Source organism: Mesoplodon bidens, assembly GCF_964165515.1.
Source record: "Mesoplodon bidens genome assembly, chromosome: 13".
NCBI classification, from domain to species: Eukaryota; Metazoa; Chordata; class Mammalia; order Artiodactyla; family Ziphiidae; genus Mesoplodon; species Mesoplodon bidens.
This window is the reverse complement of record NC_138169.1, coordinates 14,163,202-14,186,329: the sequence shown is the minus strand read 5'-3', so window position 1 is coordinate 14,186,329 and position 23,128 is coordinate 14,163,202. Positions and strand designations below refer to the sequence as shown.

General features: G+C 45.2%; 1 long non-coding RNA gene across 2 annotated transcripts in view; it reads left to right on the top strand.

Annotated features, from left to right (window-relative positions):
• Nucleotides 1-16,114, top strand: part of LOC308627150 — a 297,953-nt gene extending 281,839 nt beyond the window's left edge. For both annotated transcript variants that reach the window (XR_014017358.1, XR_014017359.1), the window contains one exon: nucleotides 15,936-16,114. This is a non-coding gene — a long non-coding RNA (uncharacterized lncRNA). The remainder of the gene's footprint in view (nucleotides 1-15,935) is intronic.
• Nucleotides 16,115-23,128: the final 7,014 nt, after the last annotated feature.

Here is a 23,128-nt window from a genome sequence, read left to right as displayed (position 1 = left end):
CTCCTGGCCAGGACCTGGACTGGGTTCTGGGGACAATGAGTGGGGGACTGGGCACAATCCCTGTCCTCCCAGAGCTTACTGTCTAGGGGGGACGTCAGACAGTTAAACAAGCAATGACAATACATCATGATGAATGGGATGGCTCAGGATCTTAGAGATCACCTGATACACTGAGTGCCCACTGGGGGCCAGGAATTGTATACAGTACTTTTGTATGTATGTATGTATGCATTTTATTGAAGTGTAGTTGATTTACAGTTCACAGTATGTTTTACGGTTTCTCTGACTTAAGTTTTCTCATCTGTCAAATGGGGATATCCATAGGGCTTATTTCATAAAGCTGTTGAGGAGTGAAAGAGTTTTCATTGTAAAGCACTTAGAATAGTGCCTGGCCCATTAACCCGCTAGCTCACCTAATTTGTTTATGGCACATCTCCATTTGACAGATGAAGAAACTGAGGCTCAGAGCACTGAAACTGTTGGCCTTGAGTCCTGAAAGCATCTGAGAACACAGGAGCAATCTGGGAGATTGCCAAGACCCGCCTTTACATGATACAAGCCTGAGAGAATTCGTTGGGCTCACACTTTGGATCTTAGAGCCTAAGATCTAATTTCCTCAGATCAGACTTGTGGAAAACGACTACAGAACACACTCTTCAGGAACTGTGGAAAAAGTCGAATCTAGTCCGAGGGGGAAAAAGTAACTATACACGAGCTAATTTCAACACCAGCTATGGTTCCCCCCCGCCCTCCTCCCACCTTCTCCTGAGCTCTCTTAACTCTGAAAAACCAGAAAACCCATTTACTAAGAATAGATTTTCTTCCATGATTTCTGGATACAAGGTAGGTAGGAAATAGGGGAGAAATAAATGATTCAGAGTCCCCGAACGCAATCATTTTTGGCCTGCGGTTTGGAGAGGGTTTAACAGCTGTGAGTGAGACCTCAGACTCGAGCCAAACCTGAATCCTGCTTGCAGCTTGGCGAGACCACAAGTGCAATTTATCTGAAAACACGGGAAGAATCCTCTTCCTACTGCCAACTGGGACCCCAGCAATGGAAATGTTGAGAACTGGCCTGATCTTACTGCACTTCCCATCATGCTTACCTTGTCACGAAAAGCAAACAAACAGGAAAATAAAAAGTCCGAGGCCTTCGGTTCTCTGCTGACCCTTTCAGCTCTCACACCAAACAAAATAACGAAACTAAACACACTCAATTCTCTTACAGTATAAAAGCTCTGATTCCAAATAATGAAATAGGGGGCAAAAATAAATATCCAGCTTAGGCGAGGGGCTGTTATTAGGCAAAATATTACATCCATATGGCAGAATATTGAGCTACCACTGAACTGATCTTTAAAAAATGCCTCTGGTATAATGTTAAGTTTTAAATAAAAAATGGCAGAAACTTGGGTGGGGTAAACCGCATAAAGAAAATAAATGCAGATGGGGAAAAATGACCAGAAGGAATTATTCCAGAGCATTTGCCTTTGGGTGGGATGAGTCTTGGTGATTTCTTTATTTATCACCAATTTGATGAACTTTACTGCCCGGCTCTTCTCCTGGCAAAAATATTCTGGGAGTAAATCACTACAATCAGAGAATCATTCCAGTTCTTAGCAGTATATCAGTAATGACAGTGGACCTCTGGGAGTGGCACAGGTAAGACAGAACTTCCTGTGAAGGCTCCCCTTTTATCTTTACGGCAGAATGACATATCTAATGCAAATTAGCCTGAGTTATGTTATCATAGTAGTATTTCCCAAAATACATTTTACAGCACATGAATTCTGGGAGATGTCCCTCCAGAAGGGCAATCCATTTGGGAATTTGTCAGTCACTGGACTGCCTGCAGTTTCCCACTCTTGAAGGCTCGCCAGGCAGCGTGGTGATTAAAGCCTCTGAGAAATCCTGCGTTAAAGCTTATTTACTTTGTTGAGACCAAATTTTCACAGATTCTTTGATCACACATTCTTTTATTTCCTTTAGTTCCTATGATCCTTTCGTGGGGCTAGAATTCCAGGGAATGACAATAGGAAATAAACTGTGTTAGATTGGAAAAATGACCACAGCCTTTCCCCTTTCCCAGCATCCATGCTTTCTGCAGTGTGACTGTAGCATTTCCCATCAAGCACTGGGGAGTACTTCCCTATCTTTGAATCTAGGCTGGCCTGGTGATTTGCATTGAACAGTAAAGTATAACAGGAATGACAAGGCAGCAATTTGGGGCCTAGGCTTCAAGAGGTCCTGCACGCCTTCATTTTCTCTTAGAATGAGAATGGTACCACCACCATGACACTGAGCCTGAGCTATCCTGCTGGAGGACAAAAGACCACTCGAAGGACTGACAAGAAAGTCCCAACAGAGGCTCCCCTGGGTCAGCCATCACCCAGCCAACCTGGCAGCTGACTACAAACACGTTTGTGAATCCCACAGAGATCAGGAGAACTACCCAGCTGGACTCAGCTCAAAAACTGACGGGAATAATCATGAACTAAATGAACACTGGTTTTGGTAGCCACTAAGTCTGGGAGTAGCTTGTCATGCCGCAAAAGCTGACCTATACATATTCTATAATAGGGATCACCTTGCATTAAGAAAATTATATTTTTCAAAAGTGAATAATCTGCAACTTTCAGGACTTCGTTATTTGTAACAGATACTGATTCTGATACTACCCATGTGTGTGTCAACCAGTCTGGGATGGAGAATCTACTCTTAAAGACACATACGTGGGGTTTGGGCCATATCTATGCTTTTTCCAGGAGAAAAAAATCCTGCTTCCTAGGTATGCCTGCCCACAGGGCTCCCTTCATAATCCTCATCTCATTCAACAGGCCTCTTTTTTACATGCAGCTTCATGAGTTCCTGCAAGCCAGGCCTCTGTCTCCCCAGATGGCACATTCACTTTGTCTCATCCATAGCTTCATGGAATGGAGAAAAGGAGCCAAAGAAGATAAAAATGAGGATTTGCCAAGGGGCTGGTGCTAGGGGTGGGAAAGGAGGCTGTCCTGAGCTGTGGGAAGCCAGAGTGAACAAGACGGAGGCAGCCAGTTGCAGGGAGATCTGGAAGGAGAGTATGTGAACAGGCAAAGAAACTCCCAAATGAACTGGTTATTGATGGAGTCAGCCTCGCACGCAGCTCTGCCATCTTGTCAAAAGGCTTTTATTTGGCCTTTTTTGTGAGAGTCCTGGGAAGCGGTCATGAAAGGAACAGACCCGAGGCAGTCCGTGCTGATCTGGGCAGCGTGTGCGCCTGTGCCTGCCCCTGCCTGGCCTCCCTCTGGCCCCCACCCCCCTTTTACAAGGGCCAACTGGGTTGCAAGGTTAAAGCCAGAGGGGACCAGTTGGTGTTGCGGGGTTTTTTACAAAGTGCAAAGGAGCAAAGTCATTAGCAAAGGGCGAGAGAGCAGGCCTGTTCGAGAGGGAAGCCGGCCACCCAGCGCCTTCCACGGAGCATGGCTAGTCTTTCCCAGGTCTGCTGTGGAAGCCTCCACATAGCACAGAGGAATGACACATTGCAGCCCTGCGGGGTTCTGGAAGGGACTCCTTTGGAACCAGCCAGGAAGTGAGCCCAGAAGGAGCCAATGCCAAGCCAGGGGAGTTTTGGGGGATCTCCAGGTAGCCTGAAAGGAAGATGTGAGCCTTGAGTGAAAAGTTTGTGAGGAGTCTGTCTGAGACATTTCATTGCTTCCTTCCTGTTTCAGATGGAAACTCACATGGCCAGAGCCAGATCGGCTATGTGAGCACTTCCAAAGCTTATCAACTGCGATGTGGCAGGACAAGACTTATGGAGCAAGGGATTGTCCACAGGATTATTTTAAGTGGCCCATAGACAGGATTATAAATTACATAGACTCACTTGACAAACAGCTCCCTCCCTCCTCCCTCCTTCCCTTCCTTCCCTTCTTCCTTCCTTCCTTCTTCTTCCTTCTCTCCCTCCTTCCCTCTCTGATTCTCCCAAGAAGAAAGTCTCTGTTTGGTGCTAGTGTGCTGTGATAAGCAGAATTATGGCCCCCAAAGATGTCCACGCCTGTGAATATGTTACCTTGCCTGGCAACAGGGACTTTGCAGGTATGATTAAGGTTAAATCCTTGAGACGGAGAGATTGTTCTGGATGATCCAGGTGGGACGAGTCTAATCCCATGAGTCTTTACAATCCAAGAACTTGCCTTGGCTGCAGAGAAGTAGAAAGACGGCAGCATGACAGGGATCCAAAGGTCCTGAGAAGTTGGAGGACATGTATAAGGACCAGACAGAGGCTGCCTGGAGGTAACAGTGGTCCCCAGCTGGCAACCAGCAAAGAAACGTAGGCTTCAGTCTTGCAACCACGTGGAACTGAAGGATCAAGGAAACGCTTTTCACCAGAGGCTCCAGAAAGGAACGCACCCCTGCCCCACCTGAGGCTTCTGACTGCAGATCTGTAATATAAACATTGTTTTAATTAACATATATTCCATTTTTTACAAATAAAGTGGAAAAGAGTATGAGTGCGACTGTAAGTGAGAAAGACCCTCCTGCTCAAAACTTCGGGAAGGTTCTAATACCCAGCTAGGATTTGGTACCATTGTAGGGTGTTCATTGTTTTTATTTCTAGGCTTCATTTCTATTTGTGGTAAGTGGTAATGACTTTCTATTTACGGTACTGATTTCAATTTTCCTCCTTTGGGGTGAATTTATTTAAGAAAAACAAACTGAGTTTAAAAAATATTAGTAAGTAATAATGTGGATTTTGTGAATTGACTAATATTGAAATATCTAAAAATTGGGAAATACCAGTCCAGAGTTTTCTGAATAGCCCTTTGTGGGTTCAGAAAACTGACAGGTTAACTCTGCATGTGGTTTGCATGTATTTGCCTTCATTATATTGACCCACACAAGGGCCAGTGAGAGGCAAGGCAAGATGGCCTCAGTGTTCTTTCAATGGCTATGCTCAGTTATTAAGTATTTCGCAGCTGGCCTTTGGTATTAAGACTGGAAGGAAAAAAAGTGTTCAGAGCAGCCAACCAGGTAAGGCTTTGTAGCGTGGATTAACAATCAGACTTTGGAACCAATCAGTATTGGCTTTGAATCTTGGCTCTGGCTCTTAAAGCTGTGTGACTTGTGTCAAATACCGTAACCTCTCTGAGCCTCAGTTTCCTTACCTATAAGAAAGAACCAATGAGAAAACTCTCATTGAGATGAAGTGAGGATTTAACAAGGTACTATTTGTAAAGAGCCCAGTTGATAACATGTAATAAACAGTATCATCCGTTATTATTACTCTTAGCTGCCTGCCAGTGGCCAGCCTATTCGCTTATTGCTTGTGATCTCTGCCTCTGGCGTTGGAGGACTTCCCTGAGGGGTCTTCTGGGTATGGCTGGGGCAGACAGGCTCCAGGCACGCTAGGCCTGGGCTGGTCTCTGTCACCCTGACATGCAGAGAAAAGCAGAAGGAAGGAATCCTGCAGAGCTGTGTGAAGCTGGGTGGCCAAGCCTGCCTGCATGTGTTCTTTCCCCTCCACACAGAGGCTCTGGCCCTTTTCAAGGATGGAAGTTGAAGAGAGAACATGCCCTGACTGGGAACAGAGAGATGCAAGGCTTCTCAGCTCTGACCAGGGAGGTGGCATGGAGGGGCAGTTTTGCCTGGGAGTGACTGGCGGGGGGCGGGGAGAAGAGGGCACAGAAATAAAGGGCCTCTTTCTAGCTCTGCTGCTCGGGTTGTGCTTTAAAAAAGTGTAGCTTTGGGCTTCCCTGGTGGCACAGTGGTTGAGAGTCCACCTGCCGGTGCAGGGGACACGGGTTCGTGCCCCGGTCCGGGAGGATCCCACATGTCGTGGAGCAGCTGGGCCCGTGAGCCATGGCCGCTGAGCCTGCGCGTCCGGAGCCTGTGCTCCGCAACGGGAGAGGCCACAACAGTGAGAGGCCCGCGTACTGCAAAAAAAAAAAAAAAAAGTGTAGCTTTGGGGATCCAACAAGTTTGTTTGGAATCCTGCCTCTGCTAGCTGTGTGGCTTTGGACAAGTTACTTCCCGTCTCTGATCATAACTTTAGTTAATGTTTATTAAACCCTGACTCTGTGGCAGGCTCTATTCTAAGCGCTTCACAAATATCGGATAATTTAATCTTCACAATAAGCTAGTGAGGTGGGTATGATTATTATCTCCATTTTCCAGATGAAAAGGCACATGACGTTTCTGCAGCTGGACCCAAGTCACACACAGCTTATACATGGCAGAGCCAGGATTCAATCCAAGGCAGTCTGGATCTAGAGTCTGTACTTTGCTAGTCTTATGGTGATTTATTATTTTCGAGACTCTCATATTTGTTATAGCCTGCTTAAATCTTTAAAGGCTATGTTTTCTGAACCTGATTTTTCAGATTCCAAATATAGTCATCAGGCTCTGAGGTCACACAAGTGTGCTTTCTACGTGATAGACTTTGATATCCTGTCTTAACAGCCAGAGAGCTCTTCTTCCTTCCTCCCTCTCTTCTTCCTTCCCTCATTTTTTCCTTTCTTTCTTCTCTCCCTCCCTTCCTCTCTTCTTCTGTTCATTCAACCAGCACACACTTATTCTCTTCCTACTGCATACCAGATACCGTGCATATGTTATGTTCCTATGTTACTCCTTCTTACCCTGTCCCATGCCCTGGTCGTTGACATGCTCTCAGTCACCCACTCGCCCCCATCCCTGTGCTCAGGAGGCCAAGCCCTTCCTAGATCAGAACTCCAAGCAGACAAAAGTGCTGGCAGAGTTTCCCCCGTCATTTGTGACCCTGTCAGCAAGCCATGGCCCTGCTGAGAGCTGCGTTCTCAGCCAAATTAGTGGCAGAAGCAGCCGCTGTTTAAAAGAGGCCTTGCTGAGACCCACACTGTTCCCGGACAGCCGCCAGACTTCTGGGGGCCTTTAGGTAAAAGGGCAGACCCCATCCAGGCAAAGCTCCTGGGCTTACATTCTGTCTCAGAAGAAATCCAATAGACGTGAAGCCAAGGAGGAGGCTGCAGGATGGGGAACTAAGTCTCAGATGGGGGGGTGGGGGGGTGGAGCCGTTCCCAGAGCAGGTTTTACCAGGAAACCTCTAAGAGGAAGGAGGACCTGGTGTTTGGGACCTGCTAAACGGAGGGCGGTGGCTGTAAGCCCAGGATGGCCTATAGATTGATCAGGGTCCTCAGGACACAATGGTGACGACGTCCAGGCTCTTCTTTTCAAAAGAAAAACCATCAATGAGTTTGAGGGCAATTTGGAGGGTGTGATGGTTGAATTGCAGCTCAATCACTTAACTCAATGGGGGACTTTGGGCCTGTTACTTTATTCCTCTGAGCCTCAGCTTTTGCATCTGTAAAATGGGCATGCTGACGGCCTTCCGTTCACTGCTGTCTTTGAAGAGGATTCTATGCTCCATTTTTTAGTGAACGTGCACTTAAATTTCTTTTATAAACAGAAATACGTTAACATTATTCCAAAGAATTCATGAAACTTTGGCAGTAATGCTTACAACAATTATCTGCAATTTATTTGATGTCTACTCAGAATGTCTTCAACATTCATAACGGGGAATGCTGCTCTCAATCCTTATCCTCCTGGGATCTGGTTTCCCCACACCACCTAATCCTCACATATGCTGACATTTTTCAGGTCTTAATTTCTCTCTTTCTCACTTTTTTTTTTTTTTTCTAAATCATTTTCTTCTCCCATGATAACCCGCATGCTATCTCTTGGTGCCTGCTGCTCTGCTTGCCTGGTTCTTGTCCCTCCCACTGCCTTCCTGTCTTAGCAAAAGTTGTTCTTTCCACCCAGAATGCCTCCCTTTTCTAATTGCTTTCCACGTAAATTCAAAATCTTGTTTGGCCTTCAAGGCCCTGATGAAATGATTCTTCTTTTGAGAAGCTTCCTTTGGTTCTGTCCCCTGTGTGGTTCTGTGATATCTCTGAGCACCTATTGGTAATAATCATGGCAATGACCACCCCCAGGAAGAGCAATGGCATGTGCCTACTGCATAATGAGTGTCTTTAGGTGCTAATTATTATTAAATGTATTGGCTGCACCAATTTCCTGTAGCCATGCTCTTTGCCCTGTCACTTGTCCTCTTCTCTAACTCTGGACTCAGCCATGTAGCTTGCTTTGGCCAACGGGATGGTAGCAAACTTGATGGAGTAAAGGACTGAAAAGTCACTCAGGCATTTCTTTGCGTGCACTCTCTAGGACGCCTGTGATTGACACAAAAACATGCCTGGGTTAGCCTGCTGGAGGATAAGACAGGTCTTTGTCTCCTCTCTAAGGAGAAGGTCTAGTTATTACAGCCAGGGCCATCCAAGATCAGCCAACAACCAGCCAACTGTAAGATATGTGGGTGAGCCCCAACCGAGACCAGAAGAACCCTATAGCATGCCCAGTCCAGACCAGCAGAAATACCCAGCTGACTCCAGGACTCATGAGTAATAATAAACAGTTAAATCTTGGGATGGTTTGTTACACAGCAATAGCTAACTGATAAAATCACCATCAATTTTGTTATTGCTGAATGCTTTGTATGTGTCAGAAAACCCCACTAAACCCTTTATAAACATCGTATGATTTGGTCCTCACCTAAACTGGGACATGATTTCCATTTTAAAGATCAGGAAACTAAGGCCCAGGGAGTTTGCCACTTTTCCAAACCATTGGGATTGGAAAGTGGCTCAGTACCTTTTCGAGGAATCTGGTCCTGGCTTCTCTACTTTTATCACCACTGGCGATCTGACCTGTTACTTTTACAAGTTTCTTTTACTTTTTGTGCTTCAGTTTCCTAATCCATAAAATAAAGATGATAACAGTCACTATGGTTATGGAGTTCTTATATAGAGATAGATATAATGTTTGCAAATTGCTAAGATCAGTGCTTGATTCATAGCAAGCACTTCATAAAATATTAGATATTCCATTTCTCTCTCTTCCTTTTTTTTTTTTTGTTTTCGATAACCTGGTACAGGCAGACCTCAGAAAGTGTCCAGCCATTGCAACAAAGCATTATTGCAATAAAGCAAGTCACATGAATTTTTCTGTTTTCCCAATGCACATAAAATTACGTTTATACTATACAGTAGTCTATTAAGTGTTCAATAGAGTTATATTTATTAAAAAAGTACACACCTTAATTAAAAAATAGTTTCTTGCTAAAAAATGCTAACCATTATGTGAGCCTTCAATGAGTCATAATCTTTTTGCAATAATCACATCAAAGATCTCTGGCCACAGATCGCCATAACAAATGCAAAAGTAATGAAAAAGTTTGAAATTCTGTGAGAATTATCAAACTGTGACATAGAGACATGAAGTGAGCATGTGTTGGAAAAGTGACACCGATAGACTTGCTTGGTGAACGGTTGCCAAAAACCTTCAATGTATAAAAAACATAATATCTGCAAAGCACGATAAAGTGAAGCACCATAAAGTGAGGTCTGCCTGTATTTTTATAGTTGTCATCTCCTATGTAGGCAAAGGCCCCTTGGAGGCTGGGTTCATGTCTAGCTATTCTAGGTGACCCACCACAGTGCCTTGCCCAGAGCAGTTGCTTAGCAAGTATATATTGAAAGTCTATTTTGACTCATTTCACTAGAAAATGAGAATGAACTTAGTGTCCTCAGAAGAGAAGGAGACCAAGAGGACATGGAGGAGGAGGGTGGGCTACAGCTATAGTGTGAAGGCTTTAAGTTAGACTCAGAAAAGAACTTCCGGGAAGGTAGAGAAACAGCTTTTTTTTTTTTTTTTTTGGCCAAAGGAAATGTCCTGCTTTTCCCTAGAGCTCTCTGAGCAAGTTTATACACTCTCAACTAGGCATAATTTTAAGTCTATTTGGAGACTAGGGTGGTACTGAGAATAGTGACCCCACGATGCCCTTGCCCACTCCAGGGATCCTTCTGAGACTTGAGGCGAAGGCAGACAGCTCTCCTGCCTGTTCGTTTCCACTATTTTTCTTTGCAGCTGTCTCTGCATTTCAGATTTCATGGCTCTGCCAGGGACTCTATTTTGGGATTTGTGGGAACAGGCTGGTTTCAGCAAAGAGGAAGCTCTAGAGATCTCAGTAAGCTCATTCCCCTGGGCCTCCCAGCCTGCTCTGAGGGAAGCAGGGATTCAAAGAGGCTGCTCCAGGGTCCAGCGTCCCAGACGTGTGCAGACTGGAGAACAGGATGCCTTTCTCCAGCAAACTCCGGCAGCTGGGGGCAACCCTCATCTCTGCTGAAATCGGCTCGCTTCCAGGCTAGCTGCCCTGAGGGCCAAGGTGTGCCTGCTGGGGCCACATTCCCCCACAAGCCTGCAGACACCGAGCTGGGCTTCTGTGAAACTGACACCGAATTCCCACCGCATCCCCGGTCTCTTTCCTCAGGGAGAGAAGTAGCAGGTGGCAGCTTGAGGGAGACCAGCTCTGACCCTCAGAGGAGTATGGGGCCAATGGTCATGTGTCTGTCTGTCCACACGTAGATGGGCGTGTGGGTTTGTGGGTCTGTGTGTCCATGTGAATATTTGAAAATCTGTGTACACAGTGGTGCGTGGCTGTGTGTTCATGTGGGTGCGCTGTGAAGGTGCATATTTGTGTTTTCATGGAGATGGGCATGAATCTATTGATTTGTATGTGTGTATGGATTTGTGTGTCCATTTTCATCACATTCTGGAGGCCGTTATCTTTAAACTTTTAATTCACTTGATTTACATAAGTAATATGAGTAGTATTGCATTGTATGGGCAAACTATGGATCATTTCACCTATCAGGCACTGGCCAATGTTTGGATCCTTTTTGTCCATTGCAAACAAAACTGTAATGTGCATCCTTTTAAGCAAAGTTGTATGCACCTTTCTTCGCGTGAAGGAAGTGAAGGAGTACATAGGTCAAAGGGTGTTCACATTTTGTTAACTTTTGCCCAATTTGTGTTGGCACACAGTAGGTGCTCAATAAATGATCGTTGAATGAACTAACTGGTGATTGAGCATCAGTCCAGTTCTGGAACGATGGGCACCCTCACACTCACAATTTACCACCTCCTTCTAGCTGTCAAAATCTCAAATGAAGCTGTGGGGCTTAGGAAAGAAAACAGAATGGAATACCCCCACTGAGGACCACTTTCTACTGATATGGAGGAAACAGTCAGTCTCTGAGTGTGTGCTCCCTCTGCAGGCACCTGCCCCGCGGCTGCCTCCATCAGTGCAAGAAGAGAGGAAGAGGGACTCCAGGTGTGACGTCCTAGGTCCTGCTGCCATCCATCAAAGGCTTCCTAATGTACTAATAGCCCTAATGTGTGAACATTGATTTCTAGGGTGACACTAAAGCCAAGATGATTTACATTCAATTTCCCATTGGTGATGCACCATTGATCTCCATGGGCACTAAAATATTTATTAGAAAATATTTATTAAGAAGAGCAGGACTGGAAGGGCCCTGGCCAGGGGAAGTGAGCAAGTGACCCATGGGTGAGAGATTCAGGAAATGAAGGAGAAATTCCAAGGAAGAAGATAAGGGTGGCCCAGGGGCCTCCAGGAGCCAGGAAACCACACTGGGCTCCAGACCAGAGGTGGGGGGGGGGACCTGAGCCTTGAGTGTGTCCCTCCCCCAATTCTTGGAGCTGGCATCAGATGGCACCTCCTTGGAGATGCTTTCCTGGACCACCCCACCTGAAACAGCCCGTCACTCTGTGTCACATCATGCCACTGGCTCCCTACTTTTTATTGAGTTTTGATTGATATACAGTAAAATCTACCAATTTTAAGTGCACCGCTGAGATGTGAGATGGCTCCTCACGTGCCCCTACATGCTACATCTTTATGTGCTTTGGCACTCGGGTCCACATTCCCACACAACACAGCTTTGGGTACACATACACAGCCTCAAAGCAGACGCATTACCTACCAAGCGCACACTTGTACACAAACCTACTTCCACAGGTAATGGAGCACAAAAGAAAAAACACAGTTAGTCTACCTGTATATTTATCCAAACAAACATTCCCACACATTTGTACAATTGTCCCTATTCTCAGGCATACAAACTCACACACATATTTTCAACATAGACATACATAGATACACACACATCCACATATATAAAAATATTCCCACGCATCCTCTCTTGTACAATATTTATATGTAAACATCCATATACCCCAGTTAGACATGCAGACATACACATATGTACCCATACCCATGCACATTCACACACATCTACACTCAGACACGCATGTACATCGATTCCATGCAGACATGCATATATGTCGTATGCAGGATAATGTACATGCATAGGCCCTGTGTACAGAGTCAAATATAGAATACACATTTCTGCCAACATGGACCCTGACACACAGAAACTCGCACACATGTGCACCCCATAAGATATATGTACACACATATCTAAACATGCCTTACACATGTGCATCGCCAGGCATATCCAGACGTGAAGCCATATGTCATATGCGTATACCCATATGAAATGTACACATATTTGATCCAAACATACACAGAAGTTATGTTATGCCCCCTTCCCTTATTTGTTCCTGAATTCTAGAATTCTTCAATTTGGTTTGCCCCACTGAGCACCTTTCTGGACCTAATCTTCTCCCAATACATGGTCCCTGTGAAACTCTCATCTCCTGCCTGGAGTATCCTAGCAAAATGTCCCATCACAACACACCTCATTTTTCAAAGACACTTGATACTCTTTGGAGACACGCAGAGGGCCCTGGGGTATTCGCTGGAGATCCTAAGGGGCCTGAACCAGGTGGAATCTGGGGTTGCTGACATCCATTCAGCAACCTCCAATGAGATAGATAAATGTTTATTTATTTGCAAGCAAAATCACAACTCCCTTCGGGACTATTTGTCCCCTAGTCAGAAATTCTCTCGCCCTCTCTGCCCTCACACTGCACGTTATTTATACCTGTGACTTTAAAGCCCAGCTCCTTTGCCCTATTTTAGAGTCTTCGGGAGACTTTGAGCTCCCAGAGGGCAGGAAAAATGTCTAAATTGCTTTGTTTTTCCCATGGCTGGGCTACCTAGTACTCAGTGCTTGTAGGTATTCAATAAAAGCAAATTGAAAGGACTACTGTTTTGATGCTGTAATGAATGAGCCTGGATTGGTGACAGCATGTCCATCAACATTTAAACAAGCAGGCTGATCAACCAGCATCTTCCAGGAGACTGCAAATTACCATAGTTCATGGACTCTAAGATACAACTGACCATAGATGTACCATTATTTCATATCCTGCTAAGGAAAGAGAAACAACACTGTCACTCAACTTTGACACATGCTTCCTTAATCACTTAGCATTCTTATTTTATACTCATTGAAAGAGCCCTTTTAGACTTATTTCAACATGTATTTTCATCACTCTGGTGCATACTTTTTTTTTTTTCTGGTGCATACTTAAAAAGGGAAATCTAAGCAAAATAAATTGGCTAAGGATTTCCTAAACCTTCTCCAACTCTGGGTCTTTCAGATCACACTAAATCAAAGTTGTTGACATCCTGATTTTTCATAGGATTATATCCTTGATGGGCACATTCAGGGCATGGATGTTGCAGCATGTCTTAAAGTTCTTCTCTATTATTTCTAGTATTTTCTTCCAAGGTTCTGACACCCATTCTGCAAGTTTGGATGCTAGTACTTTCTTAATCTTACCAGAAGCTGCCAAAGGAACATTCTCAGACCACAACCAGGGCACACACTGGGTCCGAATTTACCTCTATAGACAGGATGGAGACTTTCTTATCCGCTGTCTTTGGCATATCACAGCTACTCGAACTAGAAAACGTGCCACGGACAAAATAAAGGAAGAGGTGGAGTGTTTTTGAACTCTCCCACATATTCTGAGAGGTTCCCTGAGCTGGTGGGCACCTTCTCTTACCCACGAGACTGTGGAGACCCCAAGAATGAAGCTGGCGTCATCTCAGACTCGTCTGGGCCAGTGCTTGGCTCAGAAAAGCAGGTGGAGAGGAAAACATAGATATTCTGGAGTAGCAGTCGGACACCCAGATTCTGCTTAGCTCAGATCCTAGCTCCTCTCCTTTGCCAGCATGTGTCTGCGTGGGGAGAGTTTACGCATCTCAATTTCTTTGTCGGAGGAATAGACAAATGTTCACCTCACTGGCATGTCATGGGGGTCAGCCATGCTTTTATTTCCTTTTTTCATTTGACAAATGTCACTCCATCACCTACAATAAGCCAGGTACAAGGGATACAGGGATGAACAAAAAGACGGAGTGTGTCCCAACATAGGATATAGCAACAAGGAAAAGATCTCGGACCTTAGCGGGCATCAGAGTCCCCTGGAGAGATTAGGTAAAATGATGATGCTGGGGCCCCATCCTTCAGAGAGTCTGAAGTAATCAGCAGGCAGTAAGACCCACTCAGGGGCATTTTTTAAAGGTTCATGTGATCCTGCGATACATCAGGGTTTAGGACTCATGGTGAGTAGCTAGTGCATGCAAAATGTTTTAAAAAATACACAGCGTCATTCTTATCTTTTACTTCACCAACATTCATCCTTTTATTCCCCCCAAATTCCTTCACCCATAACAAGTTAGTGAAAAACAGATTCAGCACAAGATCATGTTAATTAGAAGATCTGGGGTTTGAAACCAGGCTTGTCTGGCTTTCTCATCTCTTTGCCTTCCTTTCCCCCTTTCCCCAGTGAAATATTCCAAGCAGATAAAATGATGGAGAAAAACATAAGGACACCATGGATCCAACATCCATATTTTTCAAGTTCATCACTCATTCAATCAACAAATATTTATTAAGCACCTTCTAGGTAGCAGGCTTGGTGCTAAGCATGGGAACATATGTATATGTATAACTGATTCACTTTGTTATAAAGCAGAAACTAACACACCATTGTAAAGCAATTATACTCCTATAAAGATGTTAAAAATAAATAAATAAATAAAATAAAAAAGAATGATTGGGTTGGTTATGAAATTTAAATTTTTTAAATTTTAATGTTTTCAAGTGAAATATTTCAGATAATGTAAATGTATTTCTTTTTTGAAATAAAGTCATATAAAATTGAAAAAAAAAAGAGTAGTTGATCAAACAGATATTGCTGGCTTCACGGAACTTCAGTTTCACCATATTTGCTTTACATTTTTTTCTTCCTAAGGACGATATCTTTACTCACAAAATATATATACATTCCCTATGCAGCTCTTGCTTCTCGTATTTCTTTCCCTCCCAGTCAGGACATAAACACCACCCTGATTTTTGCCATTACTTACCCACATATTTACCTCACATTTATTCATCAACACTGTATAGCATTGCTTTGTATGTTTTAGAGCTTTTCATACATGATGTCATTTATATATACATATATATATATATGTATATATATCTTTCTATATATTTTATATTTATAAATCTTTCATCAACAACTTTTAAATAATTTTGTTCTCCACATGTCCATTTGATGCACATAGCCCTGCTGTTTCCCTGTTGTATGATATTTGACTATACATTGCCATGGTGATGAATTTAATCATTCTCTTCATGATGGACACCCAGGTTGTTGATACATTTTCCCTAATATAGACAACACTGCAATGGACATCTTCATCTGTGTCCACCAGTGCATGTTCGTGAGAGTCTTGTGCGTGTATACTTAGGAGTATGATTGCTAAGTCATACAATATTCATACTGGGGCTTTGCATGGGAATTCTAAATTGCTCTCCAAATTGAGCTGAAACGAACTCACTCTCCCAGTAGCAGAGACTGAGACTCTCTGTTATTCAACCACGTTTGTTTTTCAACCCCTGCCAAGCAGATGCGTATGGACAAAAATCTCTCCTTTTGGTTGTAATTGACACTTATTTGATTTTTAGTGAGGATGGACATTGTTACTTATATTTATTGGCTATTTGGATTTCCTTTTGCTGTGAAATGCCTGTTCTTCTCCTTGTTCCATGTTTAAAAATCCGTTTATTTATCATTAGGTCTGAGCTCTTCACCACTACACCCAGCCAGCTTCTCCAACTGAGAAAAACAAATGCATCTGATAAAGGGAGTCAAAGACATCACCCTTCTTCCTCCAAGGGCTGAAGAAAGCAGCCCTTATTGACTGGCTTCTATCACTCATCTGATTAAAGGTACCACTTACTTCCAAATGCTTAGAGCCGGGGCTGGGAGCCATTCATAAAACTCATATTGAACGATCAGCTTTCACAAACTTTGCCTTAATGTTTTTGCCTGGTATTGATCTGTGGGGGAACTATAAAAATTGACACCAGAATAAACTTTGAAAGACGGCTCTCGCTCAGCTGCACTGGGATCAATGCAAATCGACCAGGGCAACCAGGGAGGGGATGAAACAGCCCCTTCTCCATTAGCTGGTCCCTGCTTGACCAGCAAAACTCTTCTGGGTCTTTCTTGGCCGTGCTTAGGGACTCAAAGGCAGATGCAATGGTATTTAGGGTAAGTGCTGAGATAGAGGAGAAACTCTTCATCCTGGGATGCAGGACTGCTACATTCGTAGTTATCAGCACCCGAGAAATTTGATGTTTTTTAGAAGTCTCTCTCTCCCTGGGATGTTAGTGATGAGTGGAGGAGCCCTGGAGCAGGAGTGGCACGAGCAGTTACTGAGCACTTACTATGCCCTGTGTCTGGACTGGGTACTTTGCAAACACTCGGAAGGCAGGGTTGGGTTGGCTCCACTTACAAGTGGCTGATGACAGGCAAGTGACTCGACCTTCCTGACCTTCCATTTCCTCCTGTAAAATGCAGAACATTGTAACACCTGACTTACAGGACCATCTTCCAGTTTCAAGCATGGTGCCTAAAACAGAGTATGAACCTGTTGTGATGTGTTCCCTACCACCTCCATCAGTCCTAACTGCAGCCCCGGCCATTTGAACCTCGTCATTCCCATGTTGTAGAAGTAGACACTGAAGCTCAGAGAGGTTAAGTGATTTTCCCAAGATCACACAGCGAGTAAGTGACAGGATTTGAACTCGGGGCTCTCTGACTCCCACGTCTATGCTCTTTCCCTGAGGGCGCACTGTATAGTTATCAGTCTGGGGTGGGGGCAGGGAGCGCGACAGCTGTCTGATCAAAGACAAGATAGCTCCCATGGCATTCGTGAACTGTGGGTTACTTGAGGCCTTCTCTGCCACAGTTACGCTCCTTCCTGCATTCTGTCACTCTAGGATGATCGTTGTTAGCCAACCCTGGGAGCATCTCTTCCAAGGGACCTCAGGTAGAGGATGCTGCATTTGCAAATGCTCGGAAGTAGATTCAGAATAGCTGGGTGTTGCTGGGCTGCCATGTGGGAAGTAGGTGTGGAGAAATAAAGGGGTCCTATCCACTGATTTTTTCCAAGAGTACTTATTGGAGAGTTCCCTGGTGGTCCAGTGGTTAGGACTCGGCGCTTTCACTGCCATGGCCCCGAGTTCAATCCCTGGTCAGGGAACTAAGATCCTGCAAGCTGCGTGGCGCGGCTGAAAAAAAAAGTACTTATTGGGGCCCTACTATGTGTCAAGCACTGGGCTAGGGGCCAAGGAAATAACGCTGAGCATCGCTGATATGAAGAGATGTACAAACATTTGGTTATGACACGGAGTACATGATAAACTCTGATTGGGGACCATGCAGAGGGAATATGGACGCACAGGAGAGGGCTTCCCAACCTGGACTTGGAACTCCAGGGATACTTTCCTAGAAAAAAAGACGTCTCCACTGAAATTAGAATGACTCAAAGAACATCTTCGAATGCAGACTCTCAGACTCTTCATCTAAAGATTCTCGTTCTAAACATGGAAGGTGGGGAGAATGAACCCGTCCCCAGGTGAACAGAGAGCCGGGTTCCGCAACCCCTAGGCTAGATGACTTGTTAACAAAGTCTTTCTCAACCATGGTTGCACGTTTGAATCACTGAAGCTTTGCAGAAATGCCAGTGGCTGGGCCCTTCTCCAGATCGAATGAACCAGACTCAGTTGGGGGAGGGGGGCCTGAGCATCAACATTTTGTAAAGGTCCTCAGTTGATTCTGATTCAAAGAGAAGGTTGGGAACCATTGCTTTAGGAGGCAGAGGCAATGTTTGGACAAGTGAGTATGTGGGGAAATGTCAGGCTTCCCTGAATTTTCTTTGGGTAAGAAGGTTTTTGTCTTGTTTTGTTTTTAATTTCTATTGGAGTCCGGTTGATTTACAATGTTGTGTTAGTTTCTGCTGTACAACAAAGTGAGTCAATTACACATATACATATATCCACTCTTTTTTAGATTTTTTTCCCATATAGGTCTTTACAGCGTGTTGAGTAGAGTTCCCTGTGCTAAGCAGTAGGTCCTTGTTAGTTACCTATTTTATCTATAGTAGTGTGTATATGTCCATCCCAGTCTCCCAGTTTAGCCCTCCTCCCCTTTCCCGCCGGTAACCTTAAGTTTGTTTTCCACACCTGTGGCTCTATTTCTATTGTATTAGGCACTTAGTGCATACCAGCCCCTTCCCAACCCACCAGCTAGTTCACTTAATCTTTACAACATCTGAGCATTGATATTCATTCCCTTTGCTTAGAGGAGTCCATCGAGACTCAGAGAAGTTGAATTACAGCTCCAAGTCACACAGCAAAGGCTCAACCATCCAGCGCACTCTTCAACATGTCCCTAGACATGTGTGGCCACAGAGGCTTTAAGAACATCACAGAGCAAAAATGTTTCTGGGCCACTGGCCAAGTATAGCATGAATGTGTTGCTCTGGAAATATGGGGTGTCTTGGGGCCAGGAGGGAGCTTCCTGGGTGCTAATGGAGTCCACATGAGCTGAAAAACCCCACAGTAAGAGAGGCATTTATTATCTATCTCTCACACCAGTAAATTTATGACTGTTTCCAGTTCTAAGACTTCAAAGCACAGCACAAAACAAGCAGTGACCACTTCCCCTCACCCCTTCTCCTTTTTAGCTATCTGTCTATCACCTATGTATCTTCTATCTATCAATCTATCAATCTATCTATCATCTATCTATCTATCTATCCATCTATCTCCTTTTCTCTTGTATCCATGAAGTTTGCTTTCTTCAAATACCTTTGCTTGGCAGAAGCAAGTTCATTGGCTGGAGAGAAAACTCCCCTCCGGCAGCCTGTCACTTATTGGAGAAAGTCAGGGGCTGAAAGTTCCTCCTCCCTCATACTGTAAATAACCTTACCCTGCCCCACCCACAAATCACTTCAGATTTTTGGAATAAATAGTAATTGATGTGTTCTCCCCCATGGGCATAGCTGAGGGTGTATGTATGTGCATATGTGCATTTCATTTACTTTTTGTTTGAGCCTTATAAAAAGCACCTTCTGCTCCACCCTCTACTTTTTTTTGCGGTACACGGGCCTCTCACTGTTGTGGCCTCTCCCGTTGCGGGGCACAGGCTCCGGATGCGCAGGCTCAGCGGCCATGGCTCACGGGCCCAGCCGCTTCGCGGCACGTGGTATCTTCCCGGACCAGAGCACAAACACGCATCCCCTGCATCGGCAGGCGGACTCTCAACCACTGCGCCTCCAGGGAAGCCCTCCACCCTCCACTTCTAAGCTCTTTTTTAAAGGGATTACCGCTCACTGCCCCCGGACTCAGGGGCTCAGAAAGGCACTCACTCTAGGTCTGAGATTTACTGTGGTTCCAGGGTGTTGAGAGACACCCAGCTCAGTTCAGGACCAGAGGAATGTTTTTCCATTGTTTTGGTTTTGGGGACAGAAACTTTGACACCCTTAATATTCTTTATTCTACCCATCACCACTCCCCCGGCTCTGGTCTGGGTTATTTTTCCTCAAGATGCTCCTAATAGCCTCCTAGCTCATTCCCCTTCTCTCACTCTACGTCCCTCCTCCCTCTAATCCATCTTCCATGCCAGCCACCCCTGGAATGACCTTTCTGAGCCTCTGATCTGATCATCATCGAATACTCATCATTATTTCTGGTTCCTGCCTTGGAATCTTCCAGCGTCTCCTTGTCTTTGGTTTCCTCCTCTAAGCAGGAGAGAGGGGTTTGGATACAGCTAGCTTGTCTGAGAGATGCTCACAGGAAAGCGAAGTGAAGGAGTGGAACAGTGGGCTGGAGAAGGGAGCAGAGAGAATAGAGTGTGTGTTAAAATGCCGGTTACTCTTGGCACCTGGGGCTCAGTTCCCTGGGGAGCTTAGGGGCTCTGCATAGAACATGCCTCACACAGCAGAATTTTCCCACCAGAGGAGACAACGACTAGAGCATTTATCTACCGGTAAATGTATCCCATCCTCTGTTTAGAGTTACCTCCAAGGGTGCTCACTTCTCTGCTTTCCTGGGCTGTACCTATGCATGGCTGGGCAAGCCTTTTGCAGCTTTGGAAGAGGCAAAGCAGAGACAAGGCGATGCCTGGTGAACATGGGGTGCTGCCATCAGACCCTGGGGATGTGGGCTATGGCGTGACTAGCATCTGTCCCACCTCCCGTCCCTCTCAGGATAAAGCCCAAACTCCTTAGCCTGACTCAGAACATCTCCTGGAGGTGACCCTGTCTACGTTTCAAGCCTCAGTTCTTTCTCTGTTCCTGTGTCCTATCTAGCACCTTCCACTCCAGCTGCATTGACCCCTTTTTACACTCCCGGATGGATCTAGATATGTCAAGCCTCCACACCTTTGCCCGTGCTGCCCCCTCTGTCTGGAATGTTCTTCTGAATCATGTCCACCTTGAAGACAGCTCTCCTGGTGTCTGGACTTAGCTTGAGCCTCATTTTCTCAGGGAAGCCCTTTCTGACCTGTGGGTAGAAGGGTCTGCCTCTCCTCCTGGGCTTCCTCTTCTAGACACTGTCGACACTTGCATCACAGGAATTAATCATTTTAACTACACACGTGTGCTTATTTGTCTGTCTCCTCCACCAGAGTCAAATCGTTAGGGATGAGATTCACGCTATATGCATCATTAGACAGTGGGTGCTCAATAAATGTTGAATAAAAGGATGGATTGAAATGGGCTATCTTGTATAAAAGGCTCCTTGGGTGGGGTCTTGTCTTTCCCAGCTTGGACACCAATCCTTTACCCATAGTCTCAGCACACCTCTCACCTGGGTGAGAAATAACAACGGGGTATAGTGGCAGATGCACAGAGTTTAGGGTCAGAAGACCTGGGTTCCAGAATTTTCTGGAACGAGAACTCACCACTTGTGACCTGGAAAATGTCCTTCCCTTGGCATCTCTCTGAGTGGGTCAGCCTAGACTTGACTTGATTATTATCCCTCCATGCCTTTGCTTCTGCTCCCACAGAAGAAACAGTTGCTGCATGTTTGCTGGGTGTTTCCTTGGTCCCACGTGTGCTCTGTGCTCTGGGAAGCGGACCTGCATGGCCTGCACTGATGGGCTCCGTGCCCTGTGTGTTCTGGGTGGGCTCAGCCAATGGAGAGCCCTGGCAAGAAATCAGAAGGAGGGAGAGAACAAGGTCAGGGTGTTTGATGCCTCACCTCCCTCCCGGCAGATTTGCTGTGGCTTGGCTGTGTCAGTTGTTTGAGGACCACAGCTCCTATCAACAGCCCCTTCCCAAATCCACACTCTCTCTGTGTTCTGATAGCCTCACCCTCCTCTCATTTCTTCTGGCCCAAGAGTGGTAACAGCTCCCCACTTTGCTAGCCTCACAGTGCTGCACTATCCCTTGTGACCTCCTATACCATTCCCCCATCTCTGTAGATAGCTCTTTATTTACCTGTCCTTGAATTACCCAGTTTAGGGGTACTGTCCCTTTCCTACCAGGATCCCAAATGGTGGTGCAGGTGATGACTATCTGTTATGTAGAACTGACCCACATGATGAAGATCGCTTGCTATCACAAAGACTACCCTGGCCCTTTCTAGCTGAAATATTCTAGGAAACTAAGATATCTCCTAGGGGCATGAAAAGGAATATGAAGGTGATACAACAGAGAGTGGTATACTATGTCGGTTAAGAGCATGGGTGCAGAGTCAGACAAATCTGCGTTCAAGCCCAGCTGCACTATGCAAAGCCGTAGTTTGCACACCTGTATCATGTGGATAAGCGTCGTATCTCCTTGCAGTGTCGTGGTGAGGGTGAAGCATGTGTATGAAGCATCCGGCACTGAGCTGACCCGTGTCACTGCAGGATACGTGTGATGACTGTCCTGCTCACAATGCCCACTTGCCACATTATGGCTGTTGATCTCTTTTGTGTGGCTTTGCCCACCCTCCCCAGTTACGAACGCCATGAAAGTAGGGTTTATGCCTTTTCTACTTCTGGGTACTTCCCAGTGCCTAGTTCAAGGCTGGGCAAACAGGAGACCCTCACGATAAGTGGAAGGAAACCAGTATGTATTGATCTCCTATCCGAGAATCAGGTATTCTCAGATTGAAGACAAATAAATGGAGACTTGAATGGTTAATGACTTTGACTGAGGTCACACAGCTTTAACTTAGAACTGATTTGAGCTGAACGACTCCAACACCTACACGTGCTTTTTTACACGGAGCCGCTTGCTGATGGTTTGACCCAGAAGAGAAAATACCAACCAAATGTTAATGACAACGTTTTACTAGCTGCAAAGAGGATATGGAAAAAGGCAGGCGATAAAGGTGCAGGAGTTTCAGGGAAAAGAAAGAGACCCCTGTGGTCAGGACAAAGGCACCAATGATAAGTATCTTTATCAGGTTATTCGGATGTAAGCAACATAAACCTATTCTGCTAACACACACAGAAATGGTGTTATTGGAAGAGTATCAGGTAGCTAACAAAGTAAAAGAGCCAGGTATCAGAAGGGACAGGGAACTTGTCAAGCGTGGGATCTGAGTACCAGCAGGTAATAGACAGTCCCTCCCCCCGCAAACTGCTTTCGGAGTGAATGAACACCCGTAATCTTTGGTGTGTGAGTCACCCTACTTATGATGCAGATTCCAGGGAGAAAATGTCTGATTAGCTCACCTTGGGTCACATGGTCTCTTGGCCAGGGGCAGGCAGGAATTGAGTGACTGTCCCATTGAGACTACATGTAATGAAGTGGGTGGGAATGATTCCCAATAGGAGAAATCAGAATGGTGAGGCCAGAATGGAAAAGAAATAGATACCAAGTTGTCCAAAACAGGGGATGCCCACTGCAGTGATGGTATCAGATGCTTTTCACAATTGATGACATTTACTGGAGCTTTCCATGTGTTAGGCAGGGCTGCTGTGTACA